At 49.9% G+C, this 11,910-nt stretch overlaps 5 non-coding genes and 13 pseudogenes across 5 annotated transcripts; all 18 read right to left on the reverse strand.

The window, feature by feature from the left end:
- Nucleotides 1-365: 365 nt before the first annotated feature.
- LOC142561797 (5S ribosomal RNA) lies at nucleotides 366-484 on the reverse strand (annotated as a pseudogene).
- A 523-nt stretch (nucleotides 485-1,007) lies between these two features.
- LOC142561798 (5S ribosomal RNA) lies at nucleotides 1,008-1,126 on the reverse strand (annotated as a pseudogene).
- A 525-nt stretch (nucleotides 1,127-1,651) lies between these two features.
- LOC142561789 (5S ribosomal RNA) lies at nucleotides 1,652-1,770 on the reverse strand (annotated as a pseudogene).
- Nucleotides 1,771-2,295: 525 nt separating this feature from the next.
- Nucleotides 2,296-2,414, reverse strand: LOC142561867 (5S ribosomal RNA; annotated as a pseudogene).
- A 528-nt stretch (nucleotides 2,415-2,942) lies between these two features.
- On the reverse strand, nucleotides 2,943-3,061 carry LOC142561202 (5S ribosomal RNA). Its single transcript, XR_012823727.1, has one exon. It is a non-coding gene; the product is annotated as a 5S ribosomal RNA (ribosomal RNA).
- A 525-nt stretch (nucleotides 3,062-3,586) lies between these two features.
- On the reverse strand, nucleotides 3,587-3,705 carry LOC142561307 (5S ribosomal RNA; annotated as a pseudogene).
- Nucleotides 3,706-4,230: 525 nt separating this feature from the next.
- On the reverse strand, nucleotides 4,231-4,349 carry LOC142562029 (5S ribosomal RNA; annotated as a pseudogene).
- A 523-nt stretch (nucleotides 4,350-4,872) lies between these two features.
- On the reverse strand, nucleotides 4,873-4,991 carry LOC142561799 (5S ribosomal RNA; annotated as a pseudogene).
- Nucleotides 4,992-5,514: 523 nt separating this feature from the next.
- LOC142561800 (5S ribosomal RNA) lies at nucleotides 5,515-5,633 on the reverse strand (annotated as a pseudogene).
- Nucleotides 5,634-6,159: 526 nt separating this feature from the next.
- On the reverse strand, nucleotides 6,160-6,278 carry LOC142561790 (5S ribosomal RNA; annotated as a pseudogene).
- Nucleotides 6,279-6,803: 525 nt separating this feature from the next.
- On the reverse strand, nucleotides 6,804-6,922 carry LOC142561868 (5S ribosomal RNA; annotated as a pseudogene).
- A 525-nt stretch (nucleotides 6,923-7,447) lies between these two features.
- Nucleotides 7,448-7,566, reverse strand: LOC142561137 (5S ribosomal RNA). The gene has a single exon (XR_012823664.1). It is a non-coding gene; the product is annotated as a 5S ribosomal RNA (ribosomal RNA).
- Nucleotides 7,567-8,091: 525 nt separating this feature from the next.
- Nucleotides 8,092-8,210, reverse strand: LOC142562030 (5S ribosomal RNA; annotated as a pseudogene).
- A 525-nt stretch (nucleotides 8,211-8,735) lies between these two features.
- Nucleotides 8,736-8,854, reverse strand: LOC142562861 (5S ribosomal RNA). The gene has a single exon (XR_012824173.1). It is a non-coding gene; the product is annotated as a 5S ribosomal RNA (ribosomal RNA).
- Nucleotides 8,855-9,379: 525 nt separating this feature from the next.
- LOC142561138 (5S ribosomal RNA) lies at nucleotides 9,380-9,498 on the reverse strand. Its single transcript, XR_012823665.1, has one exon. It is a non-coding gene; the product is annotated as a 5S ribosomal RNA (ribosomal RNA).
- Nucleotides 9,499-10,024: 526 nt separating this feature from the next.
- LOC142561352 (5S ribosomal RNA) lies at nucleotides 10,025-10,143 on the reverse strand (annotated as a pseudogene).
- Nucleotides 10,144-10,665: 522 nt separating this feature from the next.
- LOC142562855 (5S ribosomal RNA) lies at nucleotides 10,666-10,784 on the reverse strand. Its single transcript, XR_012824167.1, has one exon. It is a non-coding gene; the product is annotated as a 5S ribosomal RNA (ribosomal RNA).
- Nucleotides 10,785-11,308: 524 nt separating this feature from the next.
- LOC142561644 (5S ribosomal RNA) lies at nucleotides 11,309-11,427 on the reverse strand (annotated as a pseudogene).
- Nucleotides 11,428-11,910: the final 483 nt, after the last annotated feature.

The following is an 11,910-nucleotide window of genomic DNA, read 5'->3' on the forward strand; positions in this document are numbered from 1 at the left end:
ATGCGTGCGTGCTAGTGCTCACAAAAACAAGAGGGCGAGCGCCACATTTTGCGCGCGTTGCAGCCCACAAGGTGCCACTTTATTGATGCGTTGTCATTGAGCTGTATGCGGGTGTGATAAGTAAGCGGTTAGAAGCTTGTGCGACTAAATTTTGCATCATTACGTATGCCGCTTACCACCGTCATCATTCCGCGCACAATATCGTGCAGTGGCCTGAATATTGTTGGTGTTACACTTCGCCGTTGGCTCTACCAGCAGTCTTCAGTTGAACCTAAGTTACAGTAAATGCAAACACCCACACGTTGTGCAAATGAAAAAAAAACAAGACGTCACAGAAGCACGCAATAAAAAAGCAAAAAGAACGGTGCCATCAGCACTCGGTGTTCCCAGGTGGTCTCACTCCCAAGTACTGACCGAGCCCAATGCTGCTTAGCTTCGGGGATCGAACGAGAACCGGCGTATTCAGCATGGTATGGCCGATGGCGAGAATGTGCTGTTTACGACTGCACCTGTATCGTGCTACTATGTTGTGCAGTCGCCGAATGTATTGCTACAGCATACAGCACGTACGCGGCAGTCTTTCCGTGAACAATACACGCACGCGTCGTGTACGTTGATCACTCCGTTTGTGGTTGTTCGCTGCATGCGTGCGTGTTTGTGCTCACAAAAGCAAGAGGGCGAGCGCCACATTTTGCGCGCGTTGCAGCCCACAAGGTGCCACTTTATTGATGCGTTGTCATTGAGCTGTATGCGGGTGTGATAAGTAAGCGGTTAGAAGCTTGTGCGACTAAATTTTGCATCATTACGTATACCGCTTACCACCGTCATCATTCCGCGCACAATATCGTGCAGTGGCCTGAATATTGTTGGTGTTACACTTCGCCGTTGGCTCTACCAGCAGTCTTCAGTTGAACCTAAGTTACAGTAAATGCAAACACCCACACGTTGTGCAAATGAAAAAAAACAAGACGTCACAGAAGCACGCAATAAAAAAGCAAAAAGAACGGTGCCATCAGCACTCGGTGTTCCCAGGTGGTCTCACTCCCAAGTACTGACCGAGCCCAATGCTGCTTAGCTTCGGGGATCGAACGAGAACCGGCGTATTCAGCATGGTATGGCCGATGGCGAGAATGTGCTGTTTACGACTGCACCTGTATCGTGCTACTATGTTGTGCAGTCGCCGAATGTATTGCTACAGCATACAGCACGTACGCGGCAGTCTTTCCGTGAACAATACACGCACGCGTCGTGTACGTTGATCACTCCGTTTGTGGTTGTTCGCTGCATGCGTGCGTGTTTGTGCTCACAAAAGCAAGAGGGCGAGCGCCACATTTTGCGCGCGTTGCAGCCCACAAGGTGCCACTTTATTGATGCGTTGTCATTGAGCTGTATGCGGGTGTGATAAGTAAGCGGTTAGAAGCTTGTGCGACTAAATTTTGCATCATTACGTATACCGCTTACCACCGTCATCATTCCGCGTACAATATCGTGTAGTGGCCTGAATATTGATGGTGTTACACTTCGGCGTTGGCTCTATCAGCAGGCTCCAGTTGAACGTAAGTTACAGTAAATGCAACCACCCACACGTTGTGCAAATGAAAAAAAAAACAAGACGTCACAGAAGCACGCTATAAAAAAGCAAAAAGAACGGTGCCATCAGCACTCGGTGTTCCGAGGTGGTCCCCCTCCCAAGTACTGACCGAGCCCAATGCTGATTAGCTTCGGGGATCGGACGAGAACCGGCGTATTCAGCATGGTATGGCCGATGGCGAGAATGTGCTGTTTACGACTGCACCTGTATCGTGCTGCTATGTCGTGCAGTCGCCGAATGTATTGCTACAGCATACAGCACGTACGCGGCAGTCTTTCCGTGAACAATACACGCACGCGTCGTGTACGCTGATCACTCCGTTTGTGGTTGTTCGCTGCATGCGTGCGTGCTAGTGCTCACAAAAACAAGAGGGCGAGCGCCACATTTTGCGCGCGTTGCAGCCCACAAGGTGCCACTTTATTGATGCGTTGTCATTGAGCTGTATGCGGGTGTGATCAGTAAGCGGTTAGAAGCTTGTGCGACTAAATTTTGCATCATTACGTATACCGCTTACCACCGTCATCATTCCGCGTACAATATCGTTTAGTGGCCTGAATATTGATGGTGTTACACTTCGGCGTTGGCTCTACCAGCAGGCTCCAGTTGAACGTAAGTTACAGTAAATGCAACCACCCACACGTTGTGCAAATGAAAAAAAAAACAAGACGTCACAGAAGCACGCAATAAAAAAGCAAAAAGAACGGCGCCATCAGCACTCGGTGTTCCGAGGTGGTCCCCCTCCCAAGTACTGACCGAGCCCAATGCTGATTAGCTTCGGGGATCGGACGAGAACCGGCGTATTCAGCATGGTATGGCCGATGGCGAGAATGTGCTGTTTACGACTGCACCTGTATCGTGCTGCTATGTCGTGCAGTCGCCGAATGTATTGCTACAGCATACAGCACGTACGCGGCAGTCTTTCCGTGAACAATACACGCACGCGTCGTGTACGTTGATCACTCCGTTTGTGGTTGTTCGCTGCATGCGTGTGTGCTAGTGCTTACAAAAACAAGAGGGCGAGCGCCACATTTTGCGCGCGTTGCAGCCCACAAGGTGCCACTTTATTGATGCGTTGTCATTGAGCTGTATGCGGGTGTGATACGTAAGCGGTTAGAAGCTTGTGCGACTAAATTTTGCATCATTACGTATACCGCTTACCATCGTCATCATTCCGCGTACAATATCGTGTAGTGGCCTGAATATTGTTGGTGTTACACTTCGCCGTTGGCTCTACCAGCAGGCTCCAGTTGAACGTAAGTTACAGTAAATGCAACCACCCACACGTTGTGCAAATGAAAAAAAAAAGAGCATGACGTCACAGAAGCAGGCAATAAAAAAGCAAAAAGAAAGGTGCAATCAGCACTCGGTGTTCCCAGGTGGTCTCCCTCCCAAGTACTGACCGAGCCCAATGCTGCTTAGCTTCGGGGATCGGACGAGAACCGGCGTATTCAGCATGGTATGGCCGATGGCGAGAATGTGCTGTTTACGACTGCACCTGTATCGTGCTGCTATGTTGTGCAGTCGCCGAATGTATTGCTACAGCATACAGCACGTACGCGGCAGTCTTTCCGTGAACAATACACGCACGCATCGTGTACGTTGATCACTCCGTTTGTGGTTGTTCGCTGCATGCGTGTGTGCTAGTGCTTACAAAAACAAGAGGGCGAGCGCCGCATTTTGCGCGCGTTGCAGCCCACAAGGTGCCACTTTATTGATGCGTTGTCATTGAGCTGTATGCGGGTGTGATACGTAAGCGGTTAGAAGCTTGTGCGACCAAATTTTGCATCATTACGTATACCGCTTACCACCGTCATCATTCCGCGTACAATATCGTGTAGTGGCCTGAATATTGTTGGTGTTACACTTCGCTGTTGGCTCTACCAGCAGGCTCCAGTTGAACGTAAGTTACAGTAAATGCAACCACCCACACGTTGTGCAAATGAAAAAAAAAACAAGGCGTCATAGAAGCAAGTAATACAAAAGCAAAAAGAACGGTGCCATCAGCACTCGGTGTTCCCAGGTGGTCGCCCTCCCAAGTACTGACCGAGCCCAATGCTGCTTAGCTTCGGGGATCGGACGAGAACCGGCGTATTCAGTATGGTATGGCCGATGGCGAGAATGTGCTGTTTACGACTGCACCTGTATCGTGCTGCTATGTTGTGCAGTCGCCGAATGTATTGCTACAGCATACAGCACGTACGCGGCAGTCTTTCCGTGAACAATACACGCACGCGTCGTGTACGTTGATCACTCCGTTTGTGGTTGTTCGCTGCATGCGTGCTTGCTAGTGCTCACAAAAACAAGAGGGCGAGCGCCACATTTTGCGCGCGTTGCAGCCCACAAGGTGCCACTTTATTGATGCGTTGTCATTGAGCTGTATGCGGGTGTGATAAGTAAGCGGTTAGAAGCTTGTGCGACTAAATTTTGCATCATTACGTATACCGCTTACCACCGTCATCATTCCGCGTACAATATCGTGTGTTCGCCGGAATATTGTTGGTGTTACACTTCGGCGTTGGCTCTACCAGCAGGCTCCAGTTGAACGTAAGTTACAGTAAATGCAACCACCCACACGTTGTGCAAATGAAAAAAAAAACAAGACGTCACAGAAGCACGCAATAAAAAAGCAAAAAGAACGGTGCCATCAGCACTCGGTGTTCCCAGGTGGTCCCCCTCCCAAGTACTGACCGAGCCCAATGCTGAATAGCTTCGGGGATCGGACGAGAACCGGCGTATTCAGCATGGTATGGCCGATGGCGAGAATGTGCTGTTTACGACTGCACCTGTATCGTGCTGCTATGTTGTGCAGTCAACGAATGTATTGCTACAGCATACAGCACGTACGCGGCAGTCTTTCCGTGAACAATACACGCACGCGTCGTGTACGTTGATCACTCCGTTTGTGGTTGTTCGCTGCATGCGAGCGTGCTAGTGCTCACAAAAACAAGAGGGCGAGCGCCACATTTTGCGCGCGTTGCAGCCCACAAGGTGCCACTTTATTGATGCGTTGTCATTGAGCTGTATGCGGGTGTGATAAGTAAGCGGTTAGAAGCTTGTGCGACTAAATTTTGCATCATTACGTATGCCGCTTACCACCGTCATCATTCCGCGCACAATATCGTGCAGTGGCCTGAATATTGTTGGTGTTACACTTCGCCGTTGGCTCTACCAGCAGTCTTCAGTTGAACCTAAGTTACAGTAAATGCAAACACCCACACGTTGTGCAAATGAAAAAAAACAAGACGTCACAGAAGCACGCAATAAAAAAGCAAAAAGAACGGTGCCATCAGCACTCGGTGTTCCCAGGTGGTCTCACTCCCAAGTACTGACCGAGCCCAATGCTGCTTAGCTTCGGGGATCGAACGAGAACCGGCGTATTCAGCATGGTATGGCCGATGGCGAGAATGTGCTGTTTACGACTGCACCTGTATCGTGCTACTATGTTGTGCAGTCGCCGAATGTATTGCTACAGCATACAGCACGTACGCGGCAGTCTTTCCGTGAACAATACACGCACGCGTCGTGTACGTTGATCACTCCGTTTGTGGTTGTTCGCTGCATGCGTGCGTGTTTGTGCTCACAAAAGCAAGAGGGCGAGCGCCACATTTTGCGCGCGTTGCAGCCCACAAGGTGCCACTTTATTGATGCGTTGTCATTGAGCTGTATGCGGGTGTGATAAGTAAGCGGTTAGAAGCTTGTGCGACTAAATTTTGCATCATTACGTATACCGCTTACCACCGTCATCATTCCGCGCACAATATCGTGCAGTGGCCTGAATATTGTTGGTGTTACACTTCGCCGTTGGCTCTACCAGCAGTCTTCAGTTGAACCTAAGTTACAGTAAATGCAAACACCCACACGTTGTGCAAATGAAAAAAAACAAGACGTCACAGAAGCACGCAATAAAAAAGCAAAAAGAACGGTGCCATCAGCACTCGGTGTTCCCAGGTGGTCTCACTCCCAAGTACTGACCGAGCCCAATGCTGCTTAGCTTCGGGGATCGAACGAGAACCGGCGTATTCAGCATGGTATGGCCGATGGCGAGAATGTGCTGTTTACGACTGCACCTGTATCGTGCTACTATGTTGTGCAGTCGCCGAATGTATTGCTACAGCATACAGCACGTACGCGGCAGTCTTTCCGTGAACAATACACGCACGCGTCGTGTACGTTGATCACTCCGTTTGTGGTTGTTCGCTGCATGCGTGCGTGTTTGTGCTCACAAAAGCAAGAGGGCGAGCGCCACATTTTGCGCGCGTTGCAGCCCACAAGGTGCCACTTTATTGATGCGTTGTCATTGAGCTGTATGCGGGTGTGATAAGTAAGCGGTTAGAAGCTTGTGCGACTAAATTTTGCATCATTACGTATACCGCTTACCACCGTCATCATTCCGCGTACAATATCGTGTAGTGGCCTGAATATTGATGGTGTTACACTTCGGCGTTGGCTCTATCAGCAGGCTCCAGTTGAACGTAAGTTACAGTAAATGCAACCACCCACACGTTGTGCAAATGAAAAAAAAAAACAAGACGTCACAGAAGCACGCTATAAAAAAGCAAAAAGAACGGTGCCATCAGCACTCGGTGTTCCGAGGTGGTCCCCCTCCCAAGTACTGACCGAGCCCAATGCTGATTAGCTTCGGGGATCGGACGAGAACCGGCGTATTCAGCATGGTATGGCCGATGGCGAGAATGTGCTGTTTACGACTGCACCTGTATCGTGCTGCTATGTCGTGCAGTCGCCGAATGTATTGCTACAGCATACAGCACGTACGCGGCAGTCTTTCCGTGAACAATACACGCACGCGTCGTGTACGCTGATCACTCCGTTTGTGGTTGTTCGCTGCATGCGTGCGTGCTAGTGCTCACAAAAACAAGAGGGCGAGCGCCACATTTTGCGCGCGTTGCAGCCCACAAGGTGCCACTTTATTGATGCGTTGTCATTGAGCTGTATGCGGGTGTGATCAGTAAGCGGTTAGAAGCTTGTGCGACTAAATTTTGCATCATTACGTATACCGCTTACCACCGTCATCATTCCGCGTACAATATCGTTTAGTGGCCTGAATATTGATGGTGTTACACTTCGGCGTTGGCTCTACCAGCAGGCTCCAGTTGAACGTAAGTTACAGTAAATGCAACCACCCACACGTTGTGCAAATGAAAAAAAAAACAAGACGTCACAGAAGCACGCAATAAAAAAGCAAAAAGAACGGCGCCATCAGCACTCGGTGTTCCGAGGTGGTCCCCCTCCCAAGTACTGACCGAGCCCAATGCTGATTAGCTTCGGGGATCGGACGAGAACCGGCGTATTCAGCATGGTATGGCCGATGGCGAGAATGTGCTGTTTACGACTGCACCTGTATCGTGCTGCTATGTCGTGCAGTCGCCGAATGTATTGCTACAGCATACAGCACGTACGCGGCAGTCTTTCCGTGAACAATACACGCACGCGTCGTGTACGTTGATCACTCCGTTTGTGGTTGTTCGCTGCATGCGTGCGTGCTAGTGGTCACAAAAACAAGAGGGCGAGCGCCACATTTTGCGCGCGTTGCAGCCCACAAGGTGCCACTTGATTGATGCGTTGTCATTGAGCTGTATGCGGGTGTGATAAGTAAGCGGTTAGAAGCTTGTGCGACTAAATTTTGCATCATTACGTATACCGCTTACCACCGTCATCATTCCTCGTACAATATCGTGCAGTGGCCTGAATATTGTTGGTGTTACACTTCGGCGTTGGCTCTACCAGCAGTCTCCAGTTGAACCTAAGTTACAGTAATTGCAAACACCCACACGTTGTGCAAATGAAAAAAAAAACAAGACGCCACAGAAGCACGCAATAAAAAAGCAAAAAGAACGGTGCCATCAGCACTCGGTGTTCCCAGGTGGTCTCCCTCCCAAGTACTGACCGAGCCCAATGCTGCTTAGCTTCGGGGATCGGACGAGAACCGGCGTATTCAGCATGGTATGGCCGATGTCGAGAATGGGCTGTTTACGACTGCACCTGTATCGTGCTGCTATGTTGTGCAGTCGCCGAATGTATTGCTACAGCATACAGCATGTACGCGGCAGTCTTTCCGTGAACAATACACGCACGCGTCGTGCACGTTGATCACTCCGTTTGTGGTTGTTCGCTGTATGCGTGCGTGCTAGTGCTCACAAAAACAAGAGGGCGAGCGCCACATTTTGCGCGCGTTGCAGCCCACAAGGTGCCACTTTATTGATGCGTTGTCATTGAGCTGTATGCGGGTGTGATAAGTAAGCGGTTAGAAGCTTGTGCGACTAAATTTTGCATCATTACGTATACCGCTTACCACCGTCATCATTCCTCGTACAATATCGTGCAGTGGCCTGAATATTGTTGGTGTTACACTTCGGCGTTGGCTCTACCAGCAGTCTCCAGTTGAACCTAAGTTACAGTAAATGCAAACACCCACACGTTGTGCAAATGAAAAAAAAAACAAGACGTCACAGAAGCACGCAATAAAAAAGCAAAAAGAACGGTGCCATCAGCACTCGGTGTTCCCAGGTGGTCCCCCTCCCAAGTACTGACCGAGCCCAATGCTGAATAGCTTCGGGGATCGGACGAGAACCGGCGTATTCAGCATGGTATGGCCGATGGCGAGAATGTGCTGTTTACGACTGCACCTGTATCGTGCTGCTATGTTGTGCAGTCAACGAATGTATTGCTACAGCATACAGCACGTACGCGGCAGTCTTTCCGTGAACAATACACGCACGCGTCGTGTACGTTGATCACTCCGTTTGTGGTTGTTCGCTGCATGCGTGCGTGCTAGTGCTCACAAAAACAAGAGGGCGAGCGCCACATTTTGCGCGCGTTGCAGCCCACAAGGTGCCACTTTATTGATGCGTTGTCATTGTGCTGTATGCGGGTGTGATAAGTAAGCGGTTAGAAGCTTGTGCGACTAAATTTTGCATCATTACGTATACCGCTTACCACCGTCATCATTCCGCGCACAATATCGTGCAGTGGCCCGAATATTGTTGGTGTTACACTTCGGCGTTGGCTCTACCAGCAGGCTCCAGTTGAACGTAAGTTACAGTAAATGCAACCACCCACACGTTGTGCAAATGAAAAAAAAAACAAGACGTCACAGAAGCACGCAATAAAAAAGCAAAAAGAACGGTGCCATCAGCACTCGGTGTTCCCAGGTGGTCTCCCTCCCAAGTACTGACCGAGCCCAATGCTGCTTAGCTTCGGGGATCGAACGAGAACCGGCGTATTCAGCATGGTATGGCCGATGGCGAGAATGTGCTGTTTACGACTGCACCTGTATCGTGCTACTATGTTGTGCAGTCGCCGAATGTATTGCTACAGCATACAGCACGAACGCGGCAGTCTTTCCGTGAACAATACACGCACGCGTCGTGTACGTTGATCAATCCGTTTGTGGTTGTTCGCTGCATGCGTGCTTGCTAGTGCTCACAAAAACAAGAGGGCGAGCGCCACATTTTGCGCGCGTTGCAGCCCACAAGGTGCCACTTGATTGATGCGTTGTCATTGAGCTGTATGCGGGTGTGATAAGTAAGCGGTTAGAAGCTTGTGCGACTAAATTTTGCATCATTACGTATACCGCTTACCACCGTCATCATTCCTCGTACAATATCGTGCAGTGGCCTGAATATTGTTGGTGTTACACTTCGGCGTTGGCTCTACCAGAAGTCTCCAGTTGAACCTAAGTTACAGTAATTGCAAACACCCACACGTTGTGCAAATGAAAAAAAAAACAAGACGCCACAGAAGCACGCAATAAAAAAGCAAAAAGAACGGTGCCATCAGCACTCGGTGTTCCCAGGTGGTCTCCCTCCCAAGTACTGACCGAGCCCAATGCTGCTTAGCTTCGGGGATCGGACGAGAACCGGCGTATTCAGCATGGTATGGCCGATGTCGAGAATGGGCTGTTTACGACTGCACCTGTATCGTGCTGCTATGTTGTGCAGTCGCCGAATGTATTGCTACAGCATACAGCATGTACGCGGCAGTCTTTCCGTGAACAATACACGCACGCGTCGTGCACGTTGATCACTCCGTTTGTGGTTGTTCGCTGCATGCGTGCGTGCTAGTGGTCACAAAAACAAGAGGGCGAGCGCCACATTTTGCGCGCGTTGCAGCCCACAAGGTGCCACTTGATTGATGCGTTGTCATTGAGCTGTATGCGGGTGTGATAAGTAAGCGGTTAGAAGCTTGTGCGACTAAATTTTGCATCATTACGTATACCGCTTACCACTGTCATCATTCCGCGTACAATATCGTGTAGTGGCCTGAATATTGTTGGTGTTACACTTCGGCGCTGGCTCTACCAGCAGGCTCCAGTTGAACGTAAGTTACAGTAAATGCAACCACCCACACGTTGTGCAAATGACAAAAAGAAACAAGACGTCACAGAAGCACGCAATAAAAAAGCAAAAAGAACGGTGCCATCAGCACTCGGTGTTCCCAGGTGGTCTCCCTCCCAAGTATTGACCGAGCCCAATGCTGCTTAGCTTCGGGGATCGGACGAGAACCGGCGTATTCAGCATGGTATGGCCGATGGCGAGAATGTGCTGTTTACGACTGCACCTGTATCGTGCTGCTATGTTGTGCAGTCGCCGAATGTATTGCTACAGCATACAGCACGTACGCGGCAGTCTTTCCGGGAACAATACACGCACGCGTCGTGTACGTTGATCACTCCGTTTGTGGTTGTTCGCTGCATGCGTGCTTGCTAGTGCTCACAAAAACAAGAGGGCGAGCGCCACATTTTGCGCGCGTTGCAGCCCACAAGGTGCCACTTTATTGATGCGTTGTCATTGAGCTGTATGCGGGTGTGATAAGTAAGCAATTAGAAGCTTGTGCGACTAAATTTTGCATCATTACGTATACCGCTTACCACCGTCATCATTCCGCGTACAATATCGTGTGTTGGCCGGAATATTGTTGGTGTTACACTTCGGCGTTGGCTCTACCAGCAGGCTCCAGTTGAACGTAAGTTACAGTAAATGCAACCACCCACACGTTGTGCAAATGAAAAAAACAAGACGTCACAGAAGCACGCAATAAAAAAGCAAAAAGAACGGTGCCATCAGCACTCGGTGTTCCCAGGTGGTCTCCCTCCCAAGTACTGACCGAGCCCAATGCTGCTTAGCTTCGGGGATCGGACGAGAACCGGCGTATACAGCATGGTATGGCCGATGGCGAGAATGTGCTGTTTACGACTGCACCTGTATCGTGCTGCTATGTTGTGCAGTCGCCGAATGTATTGCTACAGCATACAGCACGTACGCGGCAGTCTTTCCGTGAACAACACACGCACGCGTCGTGTACGTTGATCACTCCGTTTGGGGTGGTTCGCTGCATGCGCGCTTGCTAGTGCTCACAAAAACAAGAGGGCGAGCGCCAAATTTTGCGCGCGTTGCAGCCCACAAGGTGCCACTTTATTGATGCGTTGTCATTGAGCTGTATGCGGGTGTGATAAGTAAGCGGTTAGAAGCTTGTGCGACTAAATTTTGCATCATTATGTATACCGCTTACCACCGTCATCATTCCTCGTACAATATCGTGCAGTGGCCTGAATATTGTTGGTGTTACACTTCGGCGTTGGCTCTACCAGCACTCTCCAGTTGAACCTAAGTTACAGTAAATGCAAACACCCACACGTTGTGCAAATGAAAAAAAAACAAGACGTCACAGAAGCACGCAATAAAAAAGCAAAAAGAACGGTGCCATCAGCACTCGGTGTTCCCAGGTGGTCTCCCTCCCAAGTACTGACCGAGCCCAATGCTGATTAGCTTCGGGGACCGGACGAGAACCGGCGTATTCAGCATGGTATGGCCGATGGCGAGAATGTGCTGTTTACGACTGCACCTGTATCGTGCTGCTATGTCGTGCAGTCGTCGAATGTATTGCTACAGCATACAGCACGTACGCAGCAGTCTTTCCGTGAACAATACACGCACGCGTCGTGTACGTTGATCACTCCGTTTGTGGTTGTTCGCTGCATGCGTGCGTGCTAGTGGTCACAAAAACAAGAGGGCGAGCGCCACATTTTGCGCGCGTTGCAGCCCACAAGGTGCCACTTTATTGATGCGTTGTCATTGAGCTGTATGCGGGTGTGATAAGTAAGCGGTTAGAAGCTTGTGCGACTAAATTTTGCATCATTACGTATACCGCTTACCACCGTCATCATTCCTCGTACAATATCGTGCAGTGGCCTGAATATTGTTGGTGTTACACTTCGGCGTTGGCTCTACCAGCACTCTCCAGTTGAACCTAAGTTACAGTAAATGCAAACACCCACACGTTGTGCAAAAGAAAAAAAAACA

Source organism: Dermacentor variabilis, chromosome 10, assembly GCF_050947875.1.
Source record: "Dermacentor variabilis isolate Ectoservices chromosome 10, ASM5094787v1, whole genome shotgun sequence".
In the NCBI taxonomy this organism is placed as follows: Eukaryota; Metazoa; Arthropoda; class Arachnida; order Ixodida; family Ixodidae; genus Dermacentor; species Dermacentor variabilis.